Raw genomic sequence first — 9042 nt, 5'->3', positions numbered from 1 at the left:
GACACTAATTACGTGCCTAAATGCACTGTCCAAAGACCCTAGCTTCGCTCCGAATATAGTTAGGAGCACAGAGTTTCCTTTTTTTTGACGCATCTCCAGTTCACTCAGCAGTTCACTCATCAGTTGACTCATTACTAAACACTAGAGTACCATTTCAGCAGACAGTGCGGGTAGGGCTGACGTCCCTCCGTATGGCGCGCCGCGCCTCCTTCATGGCCAGAAATGCTAGCGCCATGTGCTCTAGATAACGTCGCGACGGCTTCATTGTGACGTCAACACTAGGAGGCGTGTAACGTGTGCTTCGCGCCGCGCTCGCTTGACGGAGTGCGGGTATTTTCCTTGTGGCGGCGCTCGCTCCGGGCACTCCTCGCACTCTTCCGTGCCCCATCCCGCTTGATGTCATAGTGCGTTAGGACTGACACCTGGGCCCGGAAACTCTCAATCTCCAGAAACCGCCACAGATGGCAAAAAAATCAGCCGCGGCGCGTCCCGGCTTGAAACACGAGACATGGGTCTTCTAACCTCTGCGTTAGAATCGCATATACGCCGCTATTCGCACTATTGCCCTTCCATGTACACTCACAGCGCCAAGGGAGTGCTAGCGACTCTCTTTGCAAGAGTAAACGCTTGTCCTATATTTCGCACCCTTTTCAGGAGTGCTGGGAACTCTCTGCTGCACCGAGTAGGCACCCTTTCTCGAAAGAGGTCTGGTACTCTGGCTGAACGAGAGTGAACAAGCTCCCTCGCCCGAGTAAAATCACGCTTTTGAAAGAGAGTACATACACTCTCGGCTAGAATTATGCTACTCCCTCACAGAGTTTTACAATGCTGGTAGGGCTAGAGTGCACGAACTCCCTTGAAGAGTAGAATCACTCTTGCTGCTAGGACTAACGTTAAAAATTTGCAGTGGCTTAGCTCTGCTATGCCAGGATATACGTAGCGTTAGCAAAGGTTCAACTGAGTATTTTTAGCTTTCCAGATTGTCTAGGATTATTAGCCTTCTTCTTTTCATTCTACGTACGCTGAACCGCCAATAACCAGGCAACTACTTCGGGATCCGATGAGATAAGCTTCTCGGCTCTTCTGCGCCGTTGAGCAGCATTTGCGCTCTCCTTCTCCATGGCCTTACCCACCTGCAAACGCCAGCCAGGGGCGCTATCAAGCGGCTCCAGCACAGTGTCAGACGGCGACTGCACAGCGAAAGCAAATGGCCGCGCGCGCGCTGGTGCCAATACGTCTGCCGAGGCTACAACCTCACTCCTTTGGAAAGCGCAGACCGGCGGCGGCGAGTCGCGCGCGGCGGTGGCGGAGTCTGCGCGCGCGCCGACGCCACTTTGTCTGCCGCGGCTACGACGCCACTCCTCCCGAACGCGCAGACAAGCAGCGGCGAGCCGCACGCGGCGGTGGTGGAGAGCGCGTGAGATGCCGGCTCCGGTGATCCAGCTGTGTGACATCACTGATCCTCGCGCATGCGCAGCACGGCTCATGACTATCTACGCGAGATCGGCTCCGGCTAGGCAAGTGTAGCTAACGCTACAAAAAAGCAGGAAAATAAAGAAAACCTTCGTGCGTTTTCTACAATGTAACAGTGACCCTATATGAAATGCCTCATGCTTATCTCACACATACACAGAACTCACATCCGCACGCTCAATCATACACAACACAGCAACACTGAACTTATGCACTAATGGCGCTGCACGCAACCATACGCACGGTAACCGGTATATACATTCATGGTGTTTTGCCCCCCTTCCAGTGCCAGTGGCAACAGCTCTGCTGTGCGTATTTACACAGCAAATATACACGGAAAACGTGTATATATCTAGTGATCTACTGGGATGCTGTTGGCACATCGACCTTTTACAATAAAACAACATAATATTCAACGTCGTTTTATTAGTAAATTCCTCATATCAGCTGGGACTCTATCATTTCGGCTCAATGCAGTACAGCCGCTCGTGCCCAAGTCTGAGAGTTGTAGCCACGCGCTTACAAATACACTTGCGACGATCTTTTACCAGTGCTGGCTGATGAATACCTTACGACGTTACGATCTGGCGTCCTATCGGACATGCGGTGCCGCGGCAGGCGCGGCATGTACGCCAGAAGACATAACCACAATGCAAACGAATCTATGGCGATTCTCACAATTTCGCTTACCTCGGTTGCATTTTAATGTAACAGTGAAAAGCTTTCGACGCTAAAATGCGCATTCTTCAACCTTCGCCAGCCACTTACGCCGAGATTGGTCGCACTCAATATGACCCGTATGACTCCCAGCGGAGGTAGGCCTAGCGCGCCTGCGTTAGAAGTTGCTGATGTTCGAGGCTTCGAAGCTGCCTTTGTTGGCTTTCCATAAACCAGAGGTTGACGATCACAAACTATTAACTTGCACATTATTTATTTATTTATTTATTTATTTATAATACCCTCAAGGCCAAATGGCATTGAAGAGGGGAGTGGATAAAATACATGAAAAATACAGAATAAAACAGTGCAGTGAATTCAGGTAACACAACAATTCTCCAGGTTATACAAACAATATGAGTTATTAAAAAAAAACAAAAACAAACAGGAGCAGTGAGTACAGGTAACAGATTCCTCGTGGTTATACAATGTTATCTAATGTTTCATGGAAAAGTTTGCAGTCGGTGATGGTAGCGACGCTTGAGGGAAGGTGGTTCCAATCTTGAGATGTACGGGGAATGAACGACTGAAAGAAAGACTTTGTCATGCATGATGCGATTCCTACCTTATTACGATGATCAGCGCGGTTTGAAATGTACAGAGGCCAGAGTATGAGGTCATTATTAAGTGTTGGATGGTGGAAAATTTTATGAAATAACGAAAGACGGGCGACTTTGCGTCGGTGAGCCAATGGAGTGAGTGATCAGTTATTTTTCATTGAGGTTATACTGGCAGTGCGGTTGTAGTTAGAGAGGATGAATCTAGCAGAGTTATTTTGCACTAGTTCAAGAGAGGTGATAAGGTTAGCATGACTGGGATCCCATATGGCAGATGCATACTCAAGTTTGGAGCGTATGAGAGACTTATAAAGTATTAGTTTTAAGGAAGAGAGTGCTTTGGAAAAGTTACGTCGTAAGTAGCCGATCATGCGATTAGCATTGTTTATGACGTAATCTACATGAGTTGTCCAACTTAAGTTATTTGTGATGTGCACACCAATATTATTTATAAGAGATGACGGAGTCTAAGGGAATGTTGTTTAGATGATAGGTGTTAGGATTCGAGTTAATTCTGGATACGTGCACTCTTTTACATTTACTGATATTCAGTTCCATTAACCAGTTGTCGCAACCAGTTAGCTATATTGTTTAGGTCAGCTTGAAGTGTTTTAGTATCATCAGCATTAGTGATTTCGCGGTATATAACACAGTCATCTGCGAACATATGTATGTTAGAGGTTATTGAAGTAGTTAGATCATAAATATATATAAGAAATAATAAAGGTCCCAACACTGATCCTTGAGGCACGCCTGATTGTACTTCAGTGAATGGCGAATGATGATCATTAGCAGTTACGAATTGGAAGCGATTAGAGAGAAAATGTTCTATTCATCTAAGAAGGTTAGTGTCGATATTTAGCAAGCTAAGTTTAAAGAGCAGTAATTTATGGCAAACCTTGTCAAATGCTTTGCTAAAATCTAAAAAAATACTGTCAGCGCAGGATGAGCGATCGAGGATTTGATGCAGATCATGAGTGAAAGAAGCCAGCTGAGTTTCGCATGAGTACGATTTTCTAAAACCATGTTGCGCATTAGCAAAGTATGAGTTAGGCTCTAAAAAGTTAGCGAGATTCGTGAAGATTACATGTTCTAATAATTTGCAGCAATTACTTGTAAGTGATATGAGTCGGTAATTAAGAGGTGAATTTCTGGAGCCGGATTTATAGATTGGAACCACCTTCCCTATTTTCCATTCCTTTAGAAGTTGACAAGAACTCAATGATTGTTCAAATATTTTAGCTAGTATCATAGAACTAACGACGTTAGTGCTTTTAAGGAATTTGCTATTGATACAGTAATAGCCAGGAGCGGAGTGGAATGGTAAGTTTTCTATTAGCTTTATAATTCCAGGTACCTCGACGATCACGGCATCCATTGGCATGAAATTTCATTGGTACGCATGAGGAAGTTTGATGTTACCGGATTTAGAGAACTGGCTAGTAAAGGAATCATTGATAACTGACGCGCACATGTTATCTGGAACACTATTACCAGATGAATCTTCTAGTGATACAGTGTTGTTAGTGGTTGGGTTGATTATTTGCCAAAACTTTCTAGGATTAGTTCTTAGTGTTTCAGGTAGCGTTCTAGTTAAGTAGTTGTCTTTAGCAGTTTTTAGAGCTCTTAAGTAGGTGTTTGCAGCAGATTTGTAGGTTGCCCAGCGCGAAGGTGAAGGTGAGTATTTAGCTAAACGAAAGAAACGCTTTTTGCGATTAGATAGGCGTTTTAGATGACTGGAGTACCATGGCGCTTGCGGATTGGAAACAAATGTGCGATTAGGGATGTATTGCTCGGTTAATTTATGGACTATGCATGCAAACAAGGTCCCAGTTGGACTGAACTGAGCGAGATTCGAAATTTCTAATAAAATCATCGTAGAAGTGAGTTAGTTCATTATTTATTGCTTCGAAGTTAGCTTTCCGGTAGTCTCGTATGGTTTTCCGCTGTTTAGTTTTTTTAGTAGGACTAATATTTATTGCAAAGTTTAGCGAGAGGTGGTGGCTGGTTCCTGGTAAGTATGTAATGTGGGAGGCGAGGTCAGGATGCGTGACATCTGTGACGTCTACGCTCGGAGGATTATTAAGAGACAGTTGTATATCGCTGTGCGGCATCGGCCAGAAGCTCGCGCTAGTTTGTAGTCTGTCTGCTTAGGAGGGAATTCCCGACCCTCTTCACGCTACGTAGGCGCGGCATTTGTGTGGATTGGAACTCTATCTGAGTGGCAGAGAGTTCACGGTCTCTTTTACTCTGCCTTCATGGAAAGAGTAAGTTCCGCGGCTAACTCTCCACTACTCCCCTACGGAGTTAAAGAACTCGAGTAACACAGTCGCTCTACTCTTGCAGTACTCATTCTACATCTGTGAGTGTAGCGGCGCCCTCGTAAGGGCCAACTTTAAATTCAAAATATTCTTCAAATAAACGAAGACCACTTCTTTGTATAATGCTACACCTAAATAAAACAATTTGCTGCTTATACTAGGTGGTCTTGCCTTGCCATGTGCCACGTCATCAATTTTTTGTAATCGTTTTTGCTCAAGCTGGCTCGTAGTTGTCAGCAGCCTATCTACATCATTATCTTCATTTAAAAATATACGGCGGCCAACGGCAGGTAACAAACAGTTCGCGGTGCATTTGGATGGGTCTCGCGCTCTTTCGTTTTGCTGTAAATGTTTCGAGCCACTGCCAGCCGACACTCGATTTTGTTCTGTTTGTTTTGACACTTCGAAATGTTTTCGCGAAGTGCATTCAGCTGGCTTCGGGGAAACGAAGGGACCAGTTGACGCTTTCACAGGATGTGCACTAGTTTCAAGCCTAATAATATACGGACCGGTGAGTAAAAACCCTTTGCTACAGTTTTTTACCAATGATTTTGTGTGGGTGTCACGCGTAGGCGACGCACTGCAATATTAAAGCTTTCGTCGTGTCATACATATTGTCGCCGACAAAACGTGCGTTCCTTGCGCTGTGGCTACAGGTGGGAGCGAGTTGCTGAGTCAGTAGAAATGCATTACTTAAGTTTATCGTTTGATAATCAAAACCAGGCCGCTGCAATAAAAGAACGCAAATACATCACTAACGCCTCGCCTGTATCTTTTTAACGAGCCCATATATCAGTGCAAGAAACATACGAGTTATAGTTTGCCGCAGTCGCATTTCAGAAGCAATGTTTAGAGGTCTCATTTCTCCACGTTGTCAGTTTAGGTTATTTTTACTACACATTTAGTGCAACAAAAGTTTCACCTAATTATGAGCGTGCTTTCCCTTTAGTTTTATGAAGAAACCGTCATTATAATCACAAATGTTGTTTTTTTCTGCCATAGCCTCCTGGCCTCACACGGAAACAGCTGTATGCAATGGGGAGGCACCTGCTACATGACACGCCTTGTAAAGAAGCTACCCCGATTGATACAACATGCATTATAAGGCACGTTTACTATATATATATATATATATATATATATATATATATATATATATATATATATATATATATATATATATATATATATATATATATATATATATATATATATAGAGAGAGAGAGAGAGAGAGAGAGAGAGAGAGAGACTCTGACTGCTCTTGTGACTGTATTCGGGCTCCTTTTTTCGCTAATTTGACCGCTTAACTTTCATACGTCTTCACAGTTTGCCACAGTGCCAATGTAATTGTAGACGTCTTCTGAACTCGGGAGGTTTTAACAGCAGTCATTGGCAAAACGTTGAAATTATTTTTAGCGGGCTCTTTGCCTTGCTGCAGTAGAGAACATCTGTAGCTTTAAACGAAAACATATTTAGCAAAGAAAATATCTGTTAGCATCAGCAAAAGAATTGAGGAATTTTATTGAATGCTTCTCTTTATGAGTTTTGTGATTAATGTGTGTAAAATCGGTTATGTTCGGTTATATCTTTTAAGAGACAGGCGTCGAATGACCTTCTGTGAAGATGCAATTTCAAACGCTTTTAGGATATCAAGGATCCGTCTCAATGCAAAAGAAAGGGTCGCGAAGTTTTTTTTCTTTCAGTCTGCCAGTGACAGCACAGCCCTCCTACAAGCCTTGTATTTATTGGTGGCCTCTGGCATTTCCAACGGCGAACCGAGCGCGGTAATGCGCAACGCGTGACTTGCAATCACCGACGTGTATGTGGCGTTGGGGGCCTCGAAAAGCAAAGGCGTTGGACGCCTTTGCTTTTCACTCTTGACTGAAGGCATGCATGACGTGTCTTTTGGAGCATGACAGAAACAGGCTTGCTGCCACCATCGCTCTTCGCACTGCAATTCAAATAGCGAAGACAGCTATGCTTTTAGGCGTGACATGTTAAGCGGATAGCTGAAAATTCTTGCGCGTATTCCTCACACGTGCACTAGTCGGGTGAATTACTGTGAGATCTTGTTATTATCACGACTTCAGTATTTTTTCTCATCAGCAGACCACTTTAGAGACATCCGTACGTACACAAATGCGACACCAAAAGCGATTTGCATATGGTAAGCCAATGCAAACGAAACGCAAACGCGAGGTCGTGGTGCTCTTGTATTTCAGACATTTTACGTGTGTGCTTGCATGCGTCAGAGCGTCTTCTCGTACAAGGCGAAACGTATTGAAACAGAACACGTGCAGTATGGCATATGCTTCCTCCGTTATCTTTTTATTTACGTGCTTCGAGGTTCAGCGTATAGTATGCGAACTCATGAAATGTATAGAACGTATTGTTGCTAATACTTTCCCGCTCTGACTTTGCAACAGATAGCGTCAGTTTCGCATTACATGCTGAAGATCACCCGCCGCCGTGGTGGTCTAGTGGTTATGGTGTTTTACTGCTGACCCGCAGGTCACGGGATCGAGTCCCGGCGGCGGCATGCACATTTTTTAATGGAGACGAAATTGCTTGAGGCCCGCGTGCTTAGATTTAGGTGCACGTTAAAGAACCCCAGGTGGTCGAAATTTCCGGAGCCCTCCACTACGGCGTCTCTCATTATATTATCGTGTACCCCGACAATTTTTATTGTAATGCTGAAAAATAAATTATTTCTCCGTGTATCGCGCGCAAGTAGGACGCTGAACAACATAGGCATCGTCCATGAGTTCAATGAGAATTTTTACCGCTCTTACGCTGCGGAGCTTCAAATGAAGAGGGAATGCTCCTAAAGACAACGTTGTCATGACATTATAAGGTCATATATATTCGGACTTCACACCTTCTATGCTCGAGACACGTGCAAGTTCTGGCCTGGAAGCACCGAGCCAAGCTTAGACCAGCTGAATGGAATGACCTCAATCACGCATGTTCTAGAACGTATCCGTTACTGGCCAGGCTACGCAGCTTCATTCTTTGTATGGTCAGCACACTGCACAATGAATGTGTACCTATTATACCGGGTCTTATTGTAAAGGGCGAGAAATGTGTCCACAAATCCTCACAAATAAGGAAATGCGATATTTGCCTTCTGCCTTCATATTTACTTTTCTTCATAACACAAAAAATATGTTTTTGTGTTCTGAAGAATAAATGATATTGAGGAGCCATTAGACTCTGTGACGGTAAGTGAAAAGCAAAGCTGTTTAGCACATGCATGACACAGAGGTGACACAAATTTTCATAGCTCATCACACACCCTGCAACTAAATCCGAAATATCTGTCCAGAAAGTTCCTTTCGAATTTAACGTATGCTCCTTCAGAGTTTTCACCCGTCACGGTGGTCTAGCGGTTACGGTGCTTAGGTGCTCACCCGAAGGTCGCAGGATCGAATCCCGGCCGCTGCGGCTGTATTTCGATAGAGGCGAAATGCTAGAGGTTCATGTTCTTAGCTTTAGGTGAACGTTGAAGAACCGCAGGTGGTCGAAATTTCGGAAGCCCTCCATAATGGTGTCTCTCGTAATCATAGCGTGGTTTTAGGAAGCAAAACCATATGCTTTAATGCTTTCCATTTCAGTAGCACGCGTCTTTTTGCCGGGACACGCGTTGTCTTGTCTGGCTTTCTGCATGCTCTTCGCGTATCGCGCACGATCTTAATTTGTGTGTGCCTTTGTGTGGCACATACGTTTTACTCGCAAACAATGCTCTGGCCATGTACACCTTCGCTGAAAAACGGTTCGCAAGAAAACTATGAATTATCGCCGAACATCGCCAATAATTCCACACTTTGACTGTAGTCCCACAATGATATTTTGCTGTATTGACATAAATTTACTAACTCGACCAAGTTCGTCACGCCCTTATCCATGGTTCAAGAGAAATTCTCTCTAGATGAAAAAAGGCCAATGCCATAATATGTGCATATGCACACCAGAC

The sequence above is a fragment of the Rhipicephalus sanguineus genome, chromosome 5 (assembly GCF_013339695.2).
Source record: "Rhipicephalus sanguineus isolate Rsan-2018 chromosome 5, BIME_Rsan_1.4, whole genome shotgun sequence".
NCBI lineage: Eukaryota > Metazoa > Arthropoda > Arachnida > Ixodida > Ixodidae > Rhipicephalus > Rhipicephalus sanguineus.
Note: the sequence above shows the minus strand (reverse complement) of the source record.